A 24325-nucleotide genomic window follows, 5' to 3' on the forward strand; every position below is an offset into this window, starting at 1 on the left:
GAGCCATGTGTGTACGAGGTGTACGGAGCAGAGCCACGTGTGTACAAGGTGTACGGAGCAGAGCCGCGTGTGTATGAGGTGTACGAAGCGGAGCTGGATGTGTACGAGGTGTACAGAGAGGAGCCGCGCGTGTACGGAGAGGAGCCGCGCGTGTACGAGGTGTATGGAGCGGAGCCGTGTGTGTACGAGGTGTATGGAGCGGAGCTGGATGTGTACGAGGTGTGCGGAGAGGAGCCGCACGTGTACGACGTGTACGGAGCGGAGCTGCATGTGTACGAGGTGTACGGAGCGGAGCTGGAGGTGTACGGAGAGGAGCTGTGTGTGTATGAGGTGTACAGAACGGAGCCGTGTGTGTACGAGGTGTACAGAATGGAGCCGCATGTGTACGAGGTGTACGGAGAGGAGCAGCGCGTGTACGAGGTGTACGCAGCGGAGCTGGATGTGTACGAGGTGTACGGAGAGGAGCTGTGTGTGTATGAGGTGTACAGAACAGAGCAGCGTGTGTACGAGTTGTACGGAGAGGAGCCGTGTGTGTACGAGGTGTACGTACCGGAGCCATGTGTGTACTAGGTGTACGGAGCGGAGCCGCATGTGTATGGGGTATACGGAGCGGAGTCGTCTGTGTACGGAGTGGAGCCATATGTGTACGGGATGTACGGAGCGGAGCCAAGTGTGTCATGAACTCATTTTCTGCTCCACCAGTTGAGAGTTCCCCTTCCGTTCTCCCTCTGGTGGTGACAGGAGGTAGTGCGGTTGGTTTAAGTGGTAGTGATCTGCCACCTGATGAGGAAGATAACGATTGGATCTCGGGAGTATCAGACTGGATATAAGACAGCCGACGCCCTATCCGGGTGCTGGTGATTCAGTCTGCTTCTCAGGTCCTGGACTTCAGCTCTCTTCCAGTCTTCTCAAGTTAAGTTTGTTTTTTGCTATTGTTCACACTTGCGCTTGTTGGTCAATTCAGTTTTTTTGTGTAATCAGCCTGCCCCTGCTGGGGCTATGCTGAAATTCCACTCCTATTAATCAGTATTTGCCAATCTGCTTTTTTTCCCTTATTAGATTGGCCTCTTTTTTGCTCTGTCTCAGAATATTTCAGAGTGCTGATATAGGTTTAGAAGTCTAGTGACTTCAGGGTTAATTTTGCTATCAGAAGTGTTGGACAATATTTTTGTAGGTTTTTTTTGGCAGATTGCAGACAGTGTCTTTCCTTTTCTGTCCTTTTTAGTTAGCCGGGCCCCATTGTTTGCTCAGCCTATTTTCCGGCCTTTGTTTGTATTTTCATCTTGTTTCACCGTCAATACATGTGGGGGGGGCTGTCTTTCCTTTGGGGTCTGCTCTGGGGCAGTTAGTTTTCCTCTTTTCCTGCTTTAGGCTTATGTAGTTCTCCGGTTGTGATGAGGCGTCTAGGACCAACGTAGGAACACTCCACGACTGCTGCTAGTTGTGCGGTTAAGATCAGGGATCTGCACTCTGCATAGTTACCAACTTCTCTGGTTTTCTCAGACTTAGCTTGTTGTCTTTTTTTCCTCCTCGGTTTCCCATTCATAACACAAGTGTGTACGAAGCATACAATACCCAGCACTGCCACTGGCACTTGGATCAGAGCGTTCAGCTGCATGTATTTCTATGCAGCTGAACACTGTGGTCCCGAGTGCTGGCTGCAGTGCCGGGTATTGACGTGGAAGACTCGTGCGAGTTTCCCGCAAGTCTGACCCTGGCCTTAGAGTCACTCTTCAATGATGAGCATGTAGAGTTGAGCGGGGTGGTAGCCCTGGGTGATGTACTTGTGCTTCATGACCTGGCACACTACATGAAAATGGGGGTCCTGACTGGATGGGTGGACTTTAGCTATAGAGGCGTCAGATATTGTACAGTTCATTGAGGGTGACCACCACTCAAAAATAAACTCTTTTGCTGAACAATAATGTTGGGAGAAGTATGTACAGTGGATAGCGGGTGCAAAACTTCGTGGACACTTCTCTTAGAACATATGACATTTTCACACACCTTTTGTTCTTTCCTGAGCTTGCTCCATGCTGTCCATTAGCCTGGCTCTCTAGCTTCTCCACCACACAGCGCAGCACTTCGGGAGCTTCCCTAGTCTTCAACAACAGCATCACTAAACAGTTAGTGAGAGTGTAGGTAGGTGAGCTGACTGGGGGGTGACCCCTTTCTTTGCCGCAGACTTGAGACAGAGTCCAAGGTGCGTCCAACAGGTCCTCTTTATTGGTCGTACTCTTGCGACCCACAGCACCACACAGCAGCTGCACGACAAACTCTGCAGCACCACACAGCATCTGCCCAACTCCGCACACAGGCCCGGGCACCTTCACTTGCCTCCTCTCCTCTATGACGTCCCTCTCGGCTCTTTCGCTGTGGCTTCCCTAGGCCTACCACCACAGCGCTTCGCCTGCCCGAGTCCGTCAGTCTTATGGTACCCCCAGGCTCTCTCTCTGTCTGCAGCTTCTCCTGTCAGGGTCACCCCCCTGACCGTCTTCCTCAACAGTTCTTCCTGGAGCTTCTCCTGTCTCTTCCTTTAGTCTTCTCTTCTGAGCTCCCCTCTCTGTACTGTCCGTTCTGGAACTCTCTCTCCCCTCTTATATCCCCTCTCTCACTGGGAATTCCCCTCTAGAGTTCCTGTAACCCCGCCCCCATGACTGTGCGTTTTCGTAGCCATAAGCTGATGTTAAGCCCTGCTCTCACTGCTCTCTACTCCCATCTTGTGGCCAAATTTTAGTATTACACCCATCTCCACTATTTCCAGCTGTCTCCCCTCTATAAATGCAACAGTCCTCCTAAAGCACAGTATACCTTTACCTTCCCATTGCAGACAGGTCCGTATGTCAGTCCACTTCCCCTACACTCCCCCTTCCTTTGTCCATTGTCATCCTCGACAATCTCGTTCCCCTTCTCTTTGTCATTCTGAAGCTTCCCCATCTTCTCTTGTCGGACCGGTTGTTGAGCCAGGCCTGCGGTACGCGGGGGCTGAACCAAACCGGAAGCAATCATGCTCCGAGTAGCTTACAGCTAACTCGCCAGTGCGTACGCCACTATGACAATTCCTTCAGATTGGGTTAGGACCACCCGGACTACTCTACGAGTGCATACTTCCCACTTTTCTCCCGTCCTTTGACATTTTGCCATTTGGAGCGAATGACCGAGGCCTTAACCTACCAGGTCATTGTCAGCATCCTCCTTTTCTTTTGGGGGTGTTTGAGGTACTGGGAACCTGACCTAGGGACCGCTGTCTGTTTCAATCTCATCTGTCTCTTTTGTCCTGTCAAATCAAATAGTCATGGTCAGCGTTTTTCTCTTCACACTGAGTACCCGGGACCTGTTGAACATTTTCATTTTTTCAAATAACATTTCAAATGAACTATACATATTATACATGGTTGCAACATGTACTATGTTTTGACGGGTATAACATTGACCCTATTCCTACAACATTCTACATTAATTACCATATTATACTTAAAATATTCACTAGTTCTGTTACCTATATCCACCAGTCTCATTATGCAATGTACCAAAAACATTTTTTTCCTCTTAGTTTTAACCATTTAAACTAGTCACCATCCCCATTACTTCATGGACATCATTCCTACAATCTTATCAAACTACACATCATTATCATACTGCTTCATGATGCATTTTTAAACATTTTTCAATAATACTTTAAAACAGTGGTGCTCCCCCTTCCTTTGTGAACAGCACCTCCACACATCCCCGCTGCATCAGGAGTGGGTCTACTTTTACCCCAACGAGGACGTCAACCTGTTACCAGGCTGTGCAGCGGCGCACAGCAGTCCCGGCAGTCCATTTTTAAGGATACTCCGGGCCACCTCCTGGTGGCCGATGGTTCGCCAACAGCAGGGAACTCCATTGCCATGGAGTCACCGGGATGTCTTGACAGCTCCTGGGCCCTGAGTGTTCTTATTGCTAAAGGACCTAGGAGTTCATCTCCCTCCTGAGAAATGCATTAGAAGGGGAAGAAGGGGCCAAGGATAGTTCACGGTGTGCATCCTGCGCCATATCTTTGCTTGGGAACCACACCCTGGCACGGGCTGAAGAGAGCTCCACTGCTGCAGCATCTTTAAATGGCGTAAGAGTCTTAGGGGCAGCGAAGGCCTCAGTCGGCCCTGCGCATGGATTGGCACCTCCTCCGCAGGGCTCGGTGACCCCCGGGGATGCCTGGCGTGAATGTCTAGCGACAGTGGCTCCATACCCCGCGTCCCCACCAGGGGACAGCGTTGGGGTCCAGCAGTTCACCACCAGTGGTAGCGTGGGCACACTCAGCTCCAGCAACGTGGTGGCTCCGCTCCATCCGGCCCCCAACTCCTGTAAATCCAGCCGCAAGTGGGGCGCTGGGGGCATTGGCCGGAGAGAGGCGGAGCGGGGAAGCTGAGGCCTGATAACGCGGATGGCAGTCGGCCCTGCATAGGCCGCAGAGCCCGATGACCCGGCTACAGGCCCTGCATTGGCCGCGGCCGGCGCCGGGAGTGGAGTGGGAGCGGCCGCGGAGTAGGCCGCAGCCAAGACTGAGGATGAAGCAGCGTCGGCCGCAGATGCTGGTGAGTAGGCCACGATGGCTGGCGGCCTGGCCACCGCGGCGATCTGGAGCAGGGCCGAAGTGGCGGCAGGCCTCCATGGATAGGCCGCCACCGGGATGTGGAGTGCGGTAGGGGTGGCCGCTGGTCTGTTCTGCGCCGGCGACGCGGGACGGGGCACTGCCGGGCGGGGCAGCTTGGGGTTGTTGACCAGGGCATTGGTTGGCCCTGCGGGGGCCGCAGAGTCATCGGGAGCATGGGGCGTGGGAGCGGGAACTGCCTGCGGGGCCGTCGGCCGAGCCGGGGGAACGCTCACCTTCCCCGGCGCCGCAGCTCCCTTCAGGCCGTTCCACCGCTCTTCCAGGGGTCGGTGCGGGGAGTCGCTGGTCTCCGCTGTTCCTCCGCAGCTCCCGGTCCCGTCATCCTGCTTCTTTTCTTCATCCCGCCGTCCGGCAGGACCAGTCTCCAGGCCTGACAATTCCGCAGGGATGGTCGACAACAGCTCATCTAGCGGCTGCTCGTGGTAGTCCAATGTGGCTGCACGCCCCTCCGATTCTTTCAGGCGCTTATATGCCACCGCCATCCTGCAAAGTTCTTTTCCGCTCCGGATCCTCCTATGACATCCAACAATCCTGAACACAGTCCAATTTTGTAATCCACAGGGGAAATCTTCAACCCGTACAGCTTGGGTCCTTTGGAGCTTCGGGGCAGGCTTACCGCTGAAGATGATGTATTGGCGGTGATGATCCTGCCGACTACGCCAAATGTAGGTGGGTGAGCCGACTGGGAGGGTGACCCCTTTCTTCGCCGCGAACAGACTTGAGACAGAGGCAGAGACAGAGTCCAAGATGCGCCCAACAGGACCTCTTTATTGGTTGCACTCTCACGACCCGCAGTTCCGCACAGCAGCTGCATGACAAACTCCGCAGCACCACACAGCAGCTGCCCAGCTCTGCACACAGGCCCGGGTACCTTCACTTGCCTCCTCTCCTGTATGACGTCCCTCGTGGCTCTTTCACTGTGGCTGCCCTAGGCCTACCACCACAGCGCTTCGCCTGCCCGAGTCCGTCCCTCCTGTGGTACCCCCAGGCTCTCTCTCTGTCTGCGGTTTCTCCTGTCAGGGTCACCCCCCTGACTGTCTTCCTCAACAGTCCTTCCTGGAGCTTCTCCTGTCTCTTCCTTTAGTCTTCTCTTCTGAGCTCCCCTCTCTGTTCTGGAACTCTCTCTCCCCTCTTATATCCCCTCTCTCACTGGGAATTCCCCTCTAGAGTTCCTGTAACCCCGCCCCCATGACTGTGCGTTTTTGTAGCCATAAGCTGATGTTAAGCCCTGCTCTCACTGCTCTCTACTCCCATCTTGTGGCCAAATTTTAATATTACACCCATCTCCACTATCTCCAGCTGTATCCCCTCTATAAATGCAACAGTCCACCTAAAGCACACTATACCTTTACCTTACCACTGCAGACAGGTCCGTACGTCAGTCCACTTCCCCTACAAGTGTCCCATTCTTCAACCCATGGTTCCACGTCCTTTTCCCCTTAGTGGAGCTACTTGTGTCACTATGGCCGTTACTTAACTTCTCTGCTTGCCAATGCCTTGCACAGGGCATTCTATCTTCGTCCCGCTTTCCTTCTCAGTGATGCTCCGTCATTTGTCTGTCAGATACCTCCTGACTTTCCCACTAGGCTTCCTGCCCCAGACATCGTCTCCAGAGAATCTCTCACTTCTTCTAACACTTTTCCTTGTTTCTCAATGGAACACGCTATCGGTTGCCTTGAACTCTGTTCACTATAGAGACACCCAATACATGCAGCCCCGCTGAGTACTTGGACCAAAGGTCTGCTTTAACTGCAAGCTTGGCCCTATCTGCCTTCCTGACAGGAAACTCCCTCTGTCCCTTCACTTTGGTCCTTCCCACTCTGGGCTAGTCCCTATCCCTAATAATGCACATCACTAAGCACACCACACATCATATTTCATACTACATTTGTTAGGCGTCTGGTTCCAGGCACTGCACAGCGGGAATCCTCGATCCCGGCGTTATGCTCACACCAGCAGTGTGGGCTCGGTTGCTGCTGCCACCTCTGGTCCAGTTATGACAGTGCAGCCTGGCCAGCAGCAAAATACTCCAGAGTCCTTCCGTCACTCCACTGAGCATGCTCATGGGACGATCTCCCATTGGGGATCGGGAGTCACATGCTCAGGTCCTTCTCCAGATCTGATTGGGCCATCAGAGGGATCAGGAAGGTTCCGGAAGGACACGGCTATAAAAGGTTCGCATGGCCGCCCCGCCATGCGCTATGATAGACTCTGAGGCTATAGTGCTTAGTGTATGTGTGATGATAGATGAATGAGCCTGGTGACTGACACGTTATTTCCCCCCTCCTTGAATATTACATATGAGTTAGGGTTAGAAATCAGAGTCAGCACCTCAGCTCTGACACTGCTTAGCGCCGCAGTGTGTCTCCTCATCATCCACTAGTACCCTGGGCGTCGGCCAGTACAGGCCTCTGGACTACTGCTCTGCCAGAGCAGCGCCGTATGTGCGCTTTCCAGCACCGTTGACAGGCTGGTTGGTGGCATATGTCAGGGCGGACATTGCACCCGCTCCAAGCGGCGGTTCACATTACCGTGACCTGTGTCGTTAACAGGTTGCGGTTGCTCGCTGGCTGGCGCGAACTACGTGAAGTAACGGAGTTCGTTCCTGCTAGCACCGGGTTAGTGGTTACCCACCGGTGTCCGGCTTTCCCCTACACGCCTTCTCCTCATTGTTTAGCTGCAGTTGGTCACCTCTGCATTGTGGGCCCCGGGCTGCGAACGCACCTCATATATTATTCCATCTTTTATTATTTGGTGCGTTCTGCCAGCCCGTAACATTATCATAGCACCAGGGCCTGGCTAACAATAACGGACGAGCAGCGCCTGCAGCGATATGTCCAGCAGCTGGAGGGCAGGTTGTCTGCTCTCGAGTGCTCAGCTTCAGCTGCGGATATCACTGCAGTCGCCGTTCAGACAGCAGCAGATGCAGTCTCCCGCACCTCCACGTCCATTCCTGCCCCGACATTGTCCCGTCTCCCGTTGCCCGACAAGTTCTCGGGCGACAGCACCGCCTGTAGGGGTTTCGTGAGCCAGTGCTCTCTCCAGCTTGAGTTACTGGCCACGCGATTCCCTTCAGAGCGGGCTAAGGTGGGGTTCATCATCTCCCTTCTGTCGGGCAGGGCTCTGGAATGGGCCACCCCACTGTGCGAGCGTGGTGACGCCATGGTTCTGAGTGCTGCCCAGTTCCTGACATCCCTAAAACAGGTCTTCTTGGGTCCACGGGTCACACACAACACCTCTCTTCAGTTATTGGCCTTAACACAGGGTTTATAGAATCATAGAATCATAGAATCGTAGAGTTGGAAGGGACCTCCTGGGCCATCTGGTCCAACCCCCTGCTCAAAGCAGGATTCGCTAAATCATCCCAGTCAGATGTCTGTCCAGCCTCTGTTTGAAGACTTCCACTTCCTCTCGGTCAGTCATTATGCCTTCCGCTTCCGGACACTGGCTTCCAAGCTGAAATGGCCTGATAAGGTATTCATCCCTGTGTTCTGGAGAGGTTTGGCGGAGCACGTTAAGGTTGCTCTAGTGACCAGGGAGGTTCCCATTACTCTGGAAGAGCTGATTACCATCTCCACCTGCCTAGATCTCCGTTTTAGGGAGCGCGGGTTGGAGCGTTCTCAGTCCAGACTGAGGGTTAGGTTGGCTCCCGCCTTCTCTAGACCTCTGGATCCACCCGATCTGGGAGTTGTGCCTCCGGAGGCCATGGATGTGTCTCGCACCGGTTCCAAGTCTCGCCCGGTGCGAACCGCCATATGCTGTTTCCAGTGTCGACAGCCTGGTCACCTGGCCAGCAGGTGCCCTCTGCGGTCGGGAATCGGCCGCGTCTAGTGGAAGTCAGAGGAGGCCCACTAGACACTGGAACTTTCTCCTCCAAACTGTCCTTCAGAGGGACGTTAGAGAGCGGTACTTCCACCTGGGAGGTAGAGGTCTGTGTGGACTCCGGGGTGGAGGGAAACTTTATGTCCTCGGCCTTCGCCCAACGGCACTCAGTTCCCTTGGTGCCACTTCCTCACTCCGTGAACATCAGGGTGGTGAACGGTTCGACCTTACCATCCCAAATCACACACCAGACAGTTCCCCTTGGGCTCTCTCTCTCATCGTCCCACCACGAGACGTTGTCTCTTCTCATCATGCCCGAGGGCATCGACCAGGTCCTCCTAGGAATGCGTTGCCATTCTCCCCATATAGAGTGGTCCTCGGGGAGAATACTGGGTTGGAGCAAGTCCTGTGAGGGTAGGTGCATGAGGGACTGCGTTCAGATAGCCTCCACTGAGGTTCCTGTGGATCTCTCCGCACTCCCAAGGCACTACCAGCAATACGCGGACGTGTTCTCCAAAAATTCTGATGAGACTCTTCTGCCCCATCGTCCCTACGACTGTCCTATAGACCTTTTGCCAGGCGCGGAGCCTCCTCGAGGTCGCGTATATCCCCTGTCTCTTCCAGAGACGGAGGCCATGTCACAATACATCCAGCAGAACCTGGCAAGGGGATTTATTAGGAAGTCGGTGTCACCAGCGGGGGTGGGTTTCTTCTTCGTACAGAAGAAGAGTGGAGATCTGCGCCCTTCCATTGATTACAGGGGTCTTAACTCTATAACCGTCAAAAACAAGTACCCTCTTCCCCTGATATATGAGCTGTTTGACAGGTTGTGTGGGGCCTGGATCTTCACTAAGCTAGGTCTACGGGGGCTTACAACCTGATACGCATTTGTGAGGGGGACGAGTGGAAGACGGCCTTTAATACCAGGGATGGCCACTATGAGTATCTGGTCATGCCCTTCGGCCTCTGTAATGCACCAGCCGTCTTCAATGACTTCGTGAATGATGTCTTTCGTGATATGCTCTCCACCTCGGTGGTGGTCTATCTGGATGACAATCTTTTCTTTTCTCCAGATTTGACCTCTCACTGGAGAGACGTCTGCAAGGTCTTCGACCGCATGCGGGCGAATCCTCTCTTCGCCAAGTTGGAGAAGTGCTAGTTTAAGCAGGAGTCTTTGCTGTTCCTGGGCTATATCATCTCGGCCCACGGGTTGGCTATGGATCCTGCCAAATTGCAGGCGGTAATGGACTGGCAGGAGACCCACTCTCTTAAATCGGTGCAGCGGGTTTTGGGGTTTGTTAATTGCTACCGCCATTTCTTTCCCCACTTCTCTACCCTGGTGGCTCCTTTGGTTACCCTCACCAAGAAGGGAGCCAATCCCAAGGTTTGGTCGGAACAGGTCTCCATGGCCTTCTCTGCCCTTAAGACCCATTTTGCTGGCGCACCTATCCTTCATCGTCCTGATGTGGATAAACCCTTTATCCTAGAGGTAGATGCATCGTCCGTCGGTGCTGGAGCAGTCCTTTTCCAGAAGGATGCTCAAGGTCGGAAGCATCCCTGTTTCTTTTTCTCAAAGACCTTTTCACCGGCAGAGAGAAACTACTCCATCGGGGACATGAAGCTGCTGGCAATGAAGTTGGCTTCTGAGTGGAGACATCTCCTGGAGGGAACTCGGTTTCCCTCTCAGGTGTACACTGACCATAAAAACCTGATGTACATGCAAACAGCCCAGCGCTTGAACTCTCGCCGAGCCAGGTGGTCGCTTTTCTTCTCTCGTTTCCGCTTTACACTACACTATCTGTCCGGTGAGAGGAACGTCCAGGCTGATGCCCTCTCTCGCTCGGTGGTATCAGTGGAGGAGGAGGAGGCGGAGCCTTGGCTAATTGTCCCCTCCGGGAGTCTGAGGACCGTGGCCCTGGTCGCTCTTGAGTCAGCGCCGCCGGGCAAGACCTTTGTTCACCCCTGGGAACTTTGGAACACGGCGGACCACGGAACTCCTGGCAAGAACTTATTGGTGGTCACATATGGCTCGGGATGCAAGAGAATACATTCAGGCATGCATCTCCTGTGCTCAGAACAGGTCCTCTAGGCAGAGACCAGCTGGGTTACTTTACCCCTTGCCGGTGGCAGACAGACCCTGGGAGAAAGTCGGCATGGATTTTGTGGTCGGCCTGCCCAAATCCAGTGGCAGCACGGTCATCTGGGTGGTCACCGATCATTTTTCTAAAATGGTGCATCTGGTGCCACTTGCGCGGCTGCCTTCTGCTCGAGGTCTAGCTGCACTGTTCATTAAGCACTTATTTTGCTTGCACGGTATGCCGGACAAGATTGTTAGTGATCGGGGTCCTCAGTTTGCGTCCCGGTTTTGGAGGGAGCTCTGCAGTCTGCTCAGCATCGAGCTAAATTTGTCTTCCGCCTATCACCCCGAGACGAATGGGTTGGTTGAGAGAGCTAACCAAACTCTGGTCACATACCTGCGACATTTTGTCTCGGTCAGGCAGGATGACTGGGCATCCTTACTACCGTGGGCAGAATTTGCTTTGAATAAAAGCCGATTCCACCGGCCAGACTCCGTTCCTCCTTAATTACGGCCAGCATCCACGCGTCCCTGTCCTGATGCCAGTGTCTTCCACTGATTCCGGGGTGGCAGACTGGGCAGTGGAGACTCGCGACATTTGGGACCGCACACAGGATGCCATCCGGACCTCTAAGGAGAGAATGAGGGCGTACGCCGACACGCACCAACGTCCCGCTCCGACTTTTGCCCCTGGCGACTTGGTGTGGCTCACTACCCGTAATATCAGGCTGCTGGTCGAGTACACCAAGTTTGCGCCGTGCTACATTGGTCCCTTCAAGGTCCTGGAGCAGGTCAATCCTGTGGTCTATCGCCTGGCCCTTCCCCCCCACTTGGCCATATCTGACACCTTTCACATGTCCCTCCTTAAGCCTGCTCACTTGTCCCGGTTTTCCAAGTCATCTGCCGGGACATCCGACCTGTCTTCGGATGAGTTTGAGGTCAACGCCTTCGTGGGATGCATGGTAGTGCGTGGCAAAAAGTTTGGTTTGGTGGACTGGAAGGGCCATGGTCCAGAGGCTCGGACCTGGGAGCATATCCACCCCTCTCCTTATTGCGGCATTTGAGCTCAGCGAGGCTCAGAGGGGAGGGGGGGTAATGTTAGGCGTCTGGTTCTGGGCGCTGCACAGCGGGAATCCCAAGCCTTGTCGTCGATGGTCTCCCATTGTCCTTCGGCCTCAGTGGAGCCTGCTCAGCAGACTCCTCTATCCCGGCGTTATGCTCACACCAGCAGTGTGGGCTCGGTTGCTGCTGCCACCTCTGGTCGAGTTATGACAGTGCAGCCTGGCCAGTAGCAAAAGACTCCAGAGTCTAAGTCCTTCCGTCGCTCCACTAAGCATGCTCATGGGACGATCTCCCATTGGGGATCGGGAGTCACATGCTCAGGTCCTTCTCCAGTTCTGATTGGGCCTTCAGAGGGATCAGGAAGGTTCCGGAAGGATACGGCTATAAAAGGTTCGCATGGCCGCCCCGCCATGCACTATGATAGACTCTGAGGCTATAGTGCTTAGTGTATGTGTGATAATGGATGAATGAGCCTGGTGACTGACGCATTATAATTCCCCCCTCCTTGGATATGCCGGCTGGCGCGAACTACGTGAAGTAACGGAGTTCGTTCGTGCTAGCACCGGGTTAGTGGTTACCCACCTGTGTCCGGCTTTCCCCTACACGCCTTCTCCTCATTGTTTAGCTGCAGTTGGTCACCTCTGCACGGTGGGCCCCGGGCTGCGAACGCACCTCATATATTATTCTATCTTTTATTATTTGGTGCGTTCCGCCAGCCCATAACAATATTGATACACATGTCTTCAAGGGAGAACGTGGGCCGAACTTCTATCTTCTTACATGAGCACTGCTGTAAGCGTATCCTCATAAACTAGATATGGTTTAGGACATATATTCAGTGATGTCTTTATGCATTTTGCATTTTACAGGGAAAACATAAATGAGTTTATATATATGTTTAATTATGTATCAAAACGCTGTTTGTCATATAAGGGGGAAATACACAAAGCATTTACTAGAGTTTCTGGCTAATAAATATGAAAAATTTGCATTGAGGTGTAGCTATGGCCTTTTTAAATTAATAAATTATCAAGTGGGTAATGGGGATGTAAATGGGCAATTTAGCCTGTAAATATACATGTCAATACATGCACCATATTGTATTTAGCACACTGTCCAATAATCTGAAACTGAAAAATTGTCACAACGCCTCTCTCAAGTGAAATGATTGGGAAAGTTATGGAACATTATTTGTTTCATTGTTTTTTTTAGCTTGAAAGAATAGGTCATTGACGTTCTTTTAACTTTGGCTCAGATGTCCTCAAAAGTGGCTTCCATAGATGTACCCCAGTGGGCTACCACTGTTCTCATCTAAAAATTTCCTTCCGAAAATGGTCACCATAAGTGGCTGCCAATGATGTAGATTGCCAGAGCAGTTCCTGCAACTGATGCCTACTTACCTACGTTTAGAAATTATCCTATGGATAGGGGATAACTTGCCAATCGCTGGGGGTCTGACCACCGATCCCGAAAACAGGGCTCCTGAAGAACTTCATCTGAATGTAGCAGAGGTCAAGCATGTGCATGGCCACTCCATTCATTCTTAAGGGCATCCCAAAGACAAGCTTAGCACAGAAGTTGCTGTATCTCCAGAGGTCCCATTGTGAATAAATGGAGCGGAGGTGCACATGATTGACCACTGGTCTATTTACATGGGGCTCTCCCCAAGTTCTGCCCTTTATGGCGGCTGGCTCAGCCCGCCTTGTTAAATTAAACTGGCTGACTTATTGATTGGTTTGTGGACCTCCTATTTCTTACAATTTTTTAGCTCTCCTTATGCAGTGTTACACTTAAGTGAATGTTAAAAAAATTGTATTGTATCAGAATGCTCTGTTAACACAAAGCCTTTGGGGGAAAAAAACATGATATTGCTGTTCTCACCACCTTCATAAGCTACAACTGCTTTTGGGACACATACCAATCGAATATATTCAGTTACCATCCTGATTCTCATGCTCTGTAACTTGCTATCACGTGAGTACTGTCCTCTTGTCAGAATTCAGCCAGCACTATAGGTGCTTGGACTTATTTTCCTTCACTTCCTAGCATACATTAGTTCTGACATCTTCCATTGGCTTATCTACCCCAGACTGAAAACCTGCTGCTCTTTTATGCGTTTCTAAAGTGTGACAAACTGGAAGCAAAACCAGAGACAAAGACTTTCCCTCGAAGAATTACTTTTCACTTATATTACAGTTCATCTCTTTGAGTTTTTGTTTCACGTTTTTGCGCAAACAAGGGTGTGACCTTCCTTTTCTTTTAGCTGGACATTACGTTTGTGTAGCTCCCCATGGTTGGGTGTCCATTAGCCAGGTCCCGTTCCTGCTCAACCCTTAGTCACATTACATCACTTGACATATGGCAAGGTTTTATCACTATAGGTTACAACCATCCCGAATAGGGTCACCTTAATGTGGTGGGATGGCTTTTACCTTTTTAGATCAAAATCACATTAACTAAGTACCCTATATTATGTTCATGCTGCAGGGTATTTGCTCTTTTTATTTTTATCTTAGGTTTTGCCTCGTAGAATTACTGTAGACACAACTGCATCCATATACCACGCATTGTACAAGGATTGAACAGCATATATATTATAACTCTCACAACCAAATTCTGTATATTCTGTATTTTAATAACATCCAAATATTATTACTCTTACAATATAAATTCTTCTGCATATATATAAGAACAAACTTACAAAATCGCCAATAATTCCTCTCCTCAGAATAAAATTTGCGCAAAGTAATCTTCGGAAGATGAGTAAGTGCTTTGGATTGTATCAGACTGTATCACAAGTTGTGGCAATCATTAGGTATTTTTGTGGTGCCAAAACACATACAAGGAAATCTGAATTGACGTTACCATCAGTGGGCTGAAGCTAATTGAGCAAAATAGCCACATTTATTTTGTGCCTTTTCACATCACATTTTTGTTCACATGTAGAATGTATGTTCGGAGAACCCTCACCATATATGTGTCCTTGGGGATCCACTGGAAGAGGGAGGTCAACAGATTGTCCAATTGGCCTTTGGTTTCTCCATATTGTAAGGGATAATTTAGTAGACAAGTTATTTCATTGCTGGGTCCATTAGAAAAAAAATGTATACACTAAACATTTTTTTTTTCACATAGAAACTTATGTGTGACGGGTGAGTCCCCATCACAGGAATTAATTAAACAGATGTATCATGACTAGCGATGAGCGAATGTGCTCGGATAAGGAGTTATCTGAGGACGCTTGGGTGCTAACCGAGTGACTTCGGCATGATTGAATACTATGTTCGAGTCCCTGCAGCTGCATGTCTCGCGGCTGAGATTTCCTGTTTGTTAGACAATCCCTGCATGTGTTGCGGCGGTCTAACAGCCGGCAAGACATGCAGCCACGGGGACTCGAACATATTATTCGAGCACGCCGAAGTCACTCGGTTAGCATCCAAGCGTCCTCGGATAACTCCTTATCCGAGCACGTTCGCTCATCACTAGTCGTGACCATTTCAATATGTTTTGGTATATAATTGAAGACAGAGAAATGTTGCTTGAACAGTGCTTTTCACCAGTCTGAATAAAAGAGATAATGAGAGAGATTTCTAACAAATATATTAATCACACATTCCCCATTTTGATTAAAGTCCGTTCACATCACATTTTCTTCTTTTGGTGCAATTTGCTTAATTGATTTACTTAAATTTTGGAATATTAAGACAAAACTTCAATTTTAACCCAATGAATAAATACTGCTTCCGAGAAGATCAAGAAGATTTTGAAAGTTGGTGGAAGTTCATACAGTAGATGTTCCCGGATTATGGCGATACATTTTCCGGAGGACAGTGAAGTTGTATTAAAGTGAGCGGTCACCATGAAAATACTGTTCAATCTTCAGGCACCATGTTATATAGCGGGGAGAGAAGAGTATATTGATATGTAATTTTGTGGAACAAAAAAAAAATCAGTATAATCTGTGTTTTAAATATCGTAATCATTTCAACCTCTGCACTTTATGGGATTTTCAGTCCAGTGATTGGCAGCTTTCCATGAATAAGAGTTCATACACAGATAGCTGTCAATCACTGACACGACCGCCCTCTGGACCATAAATCCAAGAAATAGCTGAGGTTTAAATGATTAAAACACAAGTTATTCAGAATCTTTTTAAACAAAACTATTTATCGATGTCATCATCTCCCCCTGCTCTATAATATGAGGCCTCCAGATTGGACTGCATTTTCATGGTGACAGCTTCTCTTTAAAGGTTTATCTATAAATGAGCATCAGCATTGAAGATTACCACTTTACCATCTGTCACTTCGATGTCCAATGGATAACGACAGTGTGACCACCTGGCACATAATGTATGGTAGATGTAAGACCCACTGTGCTAATTACTCATGTGAGGGTACTGACTAAGCATAGAGGAGGGCTAATCAAAGGTTTAAGGAAGTCTAAAATGTTTCCACTTGTGGAATTGTATAGAGGAACGTTTTAGGTAACACGGCTGCTTTCTTAGCAAAGCAATTCCAAACATGTCTGCAAGTTGTGTGACGTGTGGCTAATCTTTCTTATTTAGTTCAGTAGAGCTGGACTGCGAGATCAGATGCAACCTATGGACTCGCGGTGCTGTTTCTAGAATTAAGCCACCATGCTTTACTAGAACCAACTTAGAATATTCACGTACTTGTATGTGCTATGTGTCAGAGTAAGGGTGGTTTCACATTAGCGCTTTTTAAGCGCACGCAAGGCCGGGGGTAGCTCCGCCACCGAGCCGGCTCTCTGCCCGGCGTGCCCGCCCCTTGCTTGTAGCGCCGCCTCCTAGCGGACAGCGGCGCCTGCGATCGGCGCACCCTATCTTTAGCATAGGGTGCGCAGATCGTGCGCAGGCCGTGCGCTAGTTGCGCTTTGACCTGCGCTGCGCACTTTTGATGGTGCGCCGTGCGCGCCAAAATCCGAATAGTTCGATTTTGGCGCGCACGGCGCACCGTCAAAAGTGCGCAGCGCAGGTCAAAGCGCAACTAGCGCACGGCCTGCGCACGATCTGCGCACCCTATGCTAAAGATAGGGTGCGCCGATCGCAGGCGCCGCTGTCCGCTAGGAGGCGGCGCTACAAGCAAGGGGCGGGCACGCCGGGCAGAGAGCCGGCTCGGGGGCGGAGCTACCCCCGGCCGTGCGTGCGCTTAAAAAGCGCTAATGTGAAACCACCCTAACTCTGGTGTCATACTTCTGAAATTCATGGTCCGAGTATAGACCACAGTGTCTTGAATAGCCATAAGTTTCTTGCCCAAACTCCACAGTCTCGTCACCATATATAAAGCTGTTGAGTTTGGATAAGAACAATGACCAATCTGGACATTACATTCCGTACTTTGTCCATGAATGTCGGAAGTGTGACATACTCCAGCAAATATTTACCAACTCTGACAGAAAAAAAGTGGGGAACTCCTGGACTTCTGTAAACGTTAGCAAATTTTCTGGGTCATGAACAAAGATCACAAAGCCTCCCGAAAAACAGCAAATTCAGATTGTTTTTCCATGAAGGAGCATGGACGGGGCCTAGAGGAGAGGTAGAGAAGGTTGCAACCTTTAAAAGGGGATGTCATTACTGGGAGAACATTTGGGGTCAAGTTTATTACACCACGTGTACTATCCTTTTCAGGTGTCCTTTAATAAAAGTTGGCAGCTAAGCCCAATCTTTATGAGCATACTTATCACCAGGGCTGTGGAGTCGGAGTCGTGGAGTCGAAGTCGGAGTCGGTGCTCATTTTGGTGGAGTCGGAGTCGGAGTTGGAGTCGGTATAAAATGGACCGACTCCGACTCCTAAAATATAAAATAAATTGGGTACAGTAATTCAATGCAGGATGTGCTGAATATTTTTTCATAGGAGTTTGGGAAAGTTATGAAATGTCCTATAAATGGCTGTTCTATTCCTGATCTAAGGCTACATTCACACACAGCGTTTTTCCTGTGTTTTTTGAGGATACGTTTTTCAGCTGCAAAAGTTGATCATCTTTTTAAAAAACTGCATCACCTGAAAGGTTTTTGAGCTCATAGATAATGTTACTCAATAGCAAAAGCAGATTAGAAATCTGCTCTATCTATCCATATCTGTCTCTCCATATCGTATCTGTACCAAAAAGAATGAAAACCGGGTAGTACACCAATATATATTCTGTTCTAAATATCTTGATTATTGGATCATAAAAATGATTAAATGTCTGAGGATCACATTGTACTACAATAAATTTTTCACTTAAATATAAGCAATATGTGTGGGAGTCGGAGTCGGAGTCGTGGAGTCGGAGTTGGAGTCGGTGTAAGGGAAATTGAGGAGTCGGAGTCGGAGTCGCAGGTTTGGTTTACCGACTCCACAGCCCTGCTTATCACCCAACATGGGTTTGTGTGGATCTAACGAAAGATCTATAATAGGACTCCTTGACTTCCTCGCATTATTTGTAGCATTGGCCCTATCATATGAAGCATTGGTCCTATCATATGGAGTGGGCAGTTAGGCCCAAACTTTTCGAGCATATTCCTCATCCAGCATGGGTTCATATGACCCTAATAGAAGATCATTAACAGGGCCCTATGACTACCCCACATTATTGGTAGTATTGGTCCTAACACATGGTACACCATGGCTCAAGTGTGACTGCATCGTCTATAATCTTTATTGCTTCGCCCCCTGATCAAAATGTTGAGAACTGGGGTAAGTTCTGAACCTCTTTGACTTGTCTATAGGTTATCTACTTTGACAGGGGGAAACAAGTGTTGGCCATCTACCAAAGTTTACAGCCTGAACAATGCAATAGTGAGATATGGTTACGGATTTAACGAGTGGTACTGAATAAGACGCGATGTTGTTAGACGACTTTCTGCAATCTTAATGGACATACATCTCTAATCTGCAGCAAGGGCTCCCTGCTTTCCTCAACAGATGTTGAACTAAGCAGATGTCTGTTCTTTGGTTCAATAATGAACTTCATGTTTTGCAATGATCCATAAATGAGTGACTACAATTTTTAAAACAGTCCCATGACTAGATACCATGAGCAAGAAAGCAATCAGCTGATGACCAGGATGCAGAAGCCCAATGTGAGAGCCACCAGAATGCGTATGTAGCTGGCACTGACGTGGCTGCTTGATCCCTGGCTGCCGCTGTTACAATTGTTGGAGAAGCAGCAGTTGACTTTGACACCAGAGGCTTTGGCTCCATCCCGCAAAGCTCGATCACAGAAGGACTTGAAGGAGCAAGACTTCATCACTCCACCTAGATAGAAACATAGGATGGGATAAGAGTTAATGACTGTAATAAGATTAGGATTTTGGGGATTAGCGGCTGCCAAGTGAAGACTAGTTGTTCATAATTTGAGCTATATAGAATAAAAACCGGCTACATAGAATAAAAACCGTGTAGAAGATAATCTAACTATCTATGTGCTTTAAAACGTTCTGCAGCCATATATTATTTGCATACTTACTAGTCTGTCCACGGATTATGGCACAAGCATCGGCGTCTCGGGGGCACTGCTGAGAACCTTGCCTATTACAATCTTCATCATTGGATCCAACGCAGGAGAAACATTGTAAACCATTACCTAAAAAAAATTGTTTTTCTATGTTAAAGCAAAATCACTGATCCCCAACACACACATGCATGGTTGGCCAAGCAGTTTTGGGCAGTAGCAAATACCATGGCCGTTTGCCAGTTAGACTAGACAATTCCCATTAATACGGTAATTGCTACCAGGTTTGTATACCTCCCAGCATATTTTTAAGTATTGATTTAGCCCTGAATATACTGACATATGGTCTCTAGAATTAATGCTGCAAAGATAAATATTACACTCGCGGACAGAGAATACAAGGACGTATCCAGACGGTGCCAAACCAAACACACCTTACTGTATACAGTGAGCAAATGGCACACATTTTGCCCAGGTGGTGTCATACAGTGCCCACACAAAGTTAAACAGTAGAATCATGGTATCATATATATTAGTGCGCATTCAGTGTGTTTAGATGGTGCTATACAGTATTTTAGCGACACTTCTAAGGTAAGACAGAATCTCCCTCCTGTGCTATAGGTTGTCTCTGCTGTCTACTAGCAGCTGGAAAAACTAAATAAAAAGTAATGTACAGTACTGGATTTACATGCCTTCCTTATTGGTCTTTCTATATCCTGGTCTGTCTGGACAAACGTGTGACCACTACAGCCAATCACTGGTCATAGAGGTGATCAATATGTCAATTCTGCAGTCAGTGATTGGCTGCAGTAGTCTCATCAATGTAGAATGGAATCTAAAAACGAGTGCAGCAGTGGATTGGTAGGGTGAGAATTAATTTTATTATTTTTACCCTTGCCCCTTTACCACTCTATACTTTAAGGGAACTTTTCAGTACAAGCTGTTGCGCGACCCATGGCTGCCACTGCCCCGCTCCATACCACGGCTGCAGCCTGTACAGCGAGACCCGCGCCGCCTCTGCCTCGTCTCCCGACAAGGCAATCCTGGCTGTGGGAAACTGGCCCGGGGCCTGTATCGCCCACCCAGCACCGGGGCTTAGGAATGCCCAAAGCCTTCAGCAACTCTTCTTCGGCTGGACACGTCGGCTGAGGCGCCGACCAGACATGTCCCGGACAACAACTCTGTAGGATGTCAGATTGATAAGTGACACTCCGTTTGTTCATATTTAGTCCAAAGACCTGTAGCCGGCCATACCATGGCCATATAGTAGCCACTTCTCACCGTATCAATTAGTATTGTAATACTGTGTATTTGTGTCTAGCTTCCCCACGTGGAAAACCGTTGCTAGCTTTCCTCTTTATCCATATATATATGAAAGTTAAGTTTAACCCTTGCACTGTCTCCAGCTCGTCACTGCATCCTGCATACCTGCGAGTACCACACTCCCTCCTCTACAGAGTCTACTCCCTCCTCCACACAGGCTGCTCCCTCCTGTACCCAGACTGCTCCCTCCTCTTGTACACAGACTGATCTCTCCTCCACACAGGCTGCTCCCTCCTGTAGACAGACTGCTCCCTCCTCTTGTACACAGACTGCTCCCTCCTCTTATAGACTGACAGCTCCCTCCTCCACACAGGTTGCTCCCTCCTCCACACAAGTTGCTCCCTCCACCACATAGGCTGATCTCTCCTCCTCCACACAGACTGCTCCCTCCTCTTGTACACAGACTGCTCCCTCCTCCATACAGGCTGCTCCCTCCTCCACACAGGCTGCTCCCTCCTCCACACAGGCTGCTCCCTCCTCTTATACACTGACTGCTCCCTCCTCCACACAGGCTGCCCCCCTTCACACAGGCTGCTCCCTCCTCTTATACACTGACTGCTCCCTCCTCCACACAGACTGCCCCCCTTCACACAGGCTGCTACTCCCCCTACACAGGCTCCTTCCTCCTCTTGTACAGACTGCTCCCTCCTCCACACAGTCTGCTCCCCCATCCACACAGACTGCTCCCTCCTCCACACAGGCTACACCCTCCTCCACACAGACTGCTCCCTCCTCCACACAGGCTGCTCCCTCCTCCACCCAAGCTTCTCCCTTCTCCACCCAAGCTTCTCCCTCCTCCACACAGGCTGCTCCTCCTCCACACAGGCTGCTCCCTCCTCCACACAGGCTGCTCCCTCCTCCACACAGGCTGCTCCCTCCTCCACACAGGCTGCTACCCCCTCCACACAGACTGCTCCCTCCTCCACACAGGCTGCTCCTTCCACCACAAAGGCTGCTCCCCCCTCCACATAGGCTGCTCCCTCCTCCACACAAACCGCTTCCTCAACACAGACTGCGTCCTCCTCCTCCACAAAGGCTGCTCCCCCTCCACAAAGGCTGCTCCCTCCTCCACACAGATTGCTCCCTCCTCCTCCACACAGATTGCTCCCTCCTCCTCCACACAGATTGCTCCCTCCTCCACACAGGTTGTTCCCTCCTGCACACAGGCTGCTCTCCTCCTCCTCCACACAGATTGCTCTCCTCCTCCTCCACACAGGCAGCTCCTTCTCTTGTACACTGACTGCTCCCTCCTCCACACAGGCTGCTCCCTCCTCCACACAGTCTGCTCCCTCCTCCACACAGGCTGCTCCCTCCTCCACACAGTCTGCTCCCCCATCCAAACAGACTGCTCCCTCCTCCACACAGGCTGCTTTCTCCTCCACACAGGCTGCTCCCTCCTCTTGTACACTGACTGCTCCCTCCTCCACACAGGCTGATCCCTCCTCCACACAGGCTGCTCCCTCCTCTTGTACACTGACTGCTCCCTCCTCCACACAAGTTGCTCCCTCCACCACATAGGCTGCTCTCTCCTCCTCCACACAGACTGCTCCCTCCTCTTGTACACAGACTGCCCCCTCCTCCACACAGGCTGCTCCTCCCTCCACACAGGCTCCTCCCTCCTCTTGTACACAGACTGCTTCCTCCTCCACACAGGCAGCTCCTTCTCTTGTACACTGACTGCTCCCTCCTCCACACAGGCTGCTCCTCCCCCCACACAGGCTCCTTCCTCCTCTTGTACACAGACTGCTCCCTCCTCCACACAGGCTGCTTTCTCCTCCACACAGGCAGCGCCTCCTCTTGTACACTGACTGCTCCCTCCACACAAGCTGCTCCCTCCTCCACACAGGTTGTTCCCTCCTGCACACAGTCTGCTCCCTCCTCCACACAGTCTGCTCCCCCATCCAAACAGACTGCTCCCTCCTGCACACAGTCTGCTCCCCCATCCAAACAGACTGCTCCCTCCTCCACACAGACTGCCCCCCCTCCACACAGGCTGCTTTCTCCTCCACACAGGCTGCTTCCTCCTTTTATGCACAGACTGCTCCCTCCTCCACACAGGCTGCTCCCTCCTCCACACAGACTGCGCCCTCCTCCTCCACAAAAGCTGTGCCCTCCTCCTGCACACAGGCTGCTCCTTCCTTCTCCACACAAGCTGCTCCCTCCTCCACACAGGCAGCTCCCTCCTCCTCCTGCACACAGGCTGCTCCCTCCTCCACACAGGCTGCTCCCTCCTCCACACAGGCTGCTCCCCCCTCCACACAGGCTGCTTTCTTCTCCACACAGACTGCTCGCTCCTTTTACACACAGACTGCTCCCTCCTCCACACAGGCTGCTCCTTCCTTCTCCACACAAGCTGCTCCCTCCTCCACATAGGCTGCTCCCTCCCCCTGCACACAGGCAGCTCCCTCCTCCTCCTGCACACAGGCTGCTCCTCCTCTTGTACACAGACTGCTCCCCCCTCCACACAGGCTGCTCCCTCCTCCACACAGTCTGCTCCCTCCTCCACACAGTCTGCTCCCTCCTGCACACAGACTGCTCCCTCCTCCACACAGGCTGTTCCCTCCTCCACACAGGCAGCTCCTCTTGTAAACTGACTGCTCCCTCCACACAGTCTGCTCCCCCATCCACACAGACTGCTCCCTCCTCCACACAGGCTGCTCCCTCCTCCACACAGTCTGCTCCCCCATCCACACAGACTGCTCCCTCCTCCACACAGGCTGCTCCCTCCTCCACACAGACTGCTCCCCCATCCACACAGACTGCTCCCCCATCCACACAGACTGCTCCCTCCTCCACACAGTCTGCTCCCTCCTGCACACAGACTGCTCCCTCCTCCGCACAGGCTGTTCCCTCCTCCACACAGGCAGCTCCTCCTCTTGTAAACTGACTGCTCCCTCCACACAGTCTGCTCCCCCATCCACACAGACTGCTCCCTCCTCCACACAGGCTGCTCCCTCCTCCACACAGACTGCTCCCCCATCCACACAGACTGCTCCCCCATCCACACAGACTGCTCCCTCCTCCACACAGGCTGCTCCCTCCTCCACATAGGCTGCTCCCTCCTCCACACAGGCTGCTTTCTTCTCCACACAGACTGCTCCCTCCTTTTATACACAGACTGCTCCCTCCTCCACACAGGCTGCTCCCTTCTCCACACACACCGCTTCCTCCACACAGACTGCACCCTCCTCCTGCACACAGGTTGCTCCCTCCTCCACATAGGCTGCTCCCTCCCCCTGCACACAGGCTGCTCCCTCCTCCTCCTCCTCCACACAGGCAGCTCCCTCCTCCTCCTCCACACAGACTGCTCCCTCCTCCACACAGGCTGCTCCCTCCTCCACACAGACTGCTCCCTCCTCCACACAGGCTGCTCCCCCCTCCACACAGACTGCTCCCTCCTCCACACAGACTGCTCCCCCCTCCACACAGGCTGCTCCCTCCTCCACACAGACTGCTCCCTCCTCCACACAGACTGCTCCCCCCTCCACACAGACTGCTCCCCCCTCCACACAGACTGCTCCCCCCTCCACACAGGCTGCTTTCTTCTCCACACAGACTGCTCGCTCCTTTTACACACAGACTGCTCCCTCCTCCACACAGGCTGCTCCTTCCTTCTCCACACAAGCTGCTCCCTCCTCCACATAGGCTGCTTCCTCCCCCTGCACACAGGCAGCTCCCTCCTCCTCCTGCACACAGGCTGCTCCTCCTCTTGTACACAGACTGCTCCCCCCTCCACACAGGCTGCTCCCTCCTCCACACAGTCTGCTCCCTCCTCCACACAGTCTGCTCCCTCCTGCACACAGACTGCTCCTCCATCCACACAGACTGCACCCCCATCCACACAGACTGCTCCCTCCTCCACACAGGCTGTTCCCTCCTCCACACAGGCAGCTCCTCCATCCACACAGACTGCACCCCCATCCACACAGACT

This window comes from Dendrobates tinctorius, unplaced genomic scaffold, assembly GCF_039654945.1.
Source record: "Dendrobates tinctorius isolate UK_male_01 unplaced genomic scaffold, ASM3965494v1 ptg000149l, whole genome shotgun sequence".
Classification (NCBI taxonomy): Eukaryota; Metazoa; Chordata; class Amphibia; order Anura; family Dendrobatidae; genus Dendrobates; species Dendrobates tinctorius.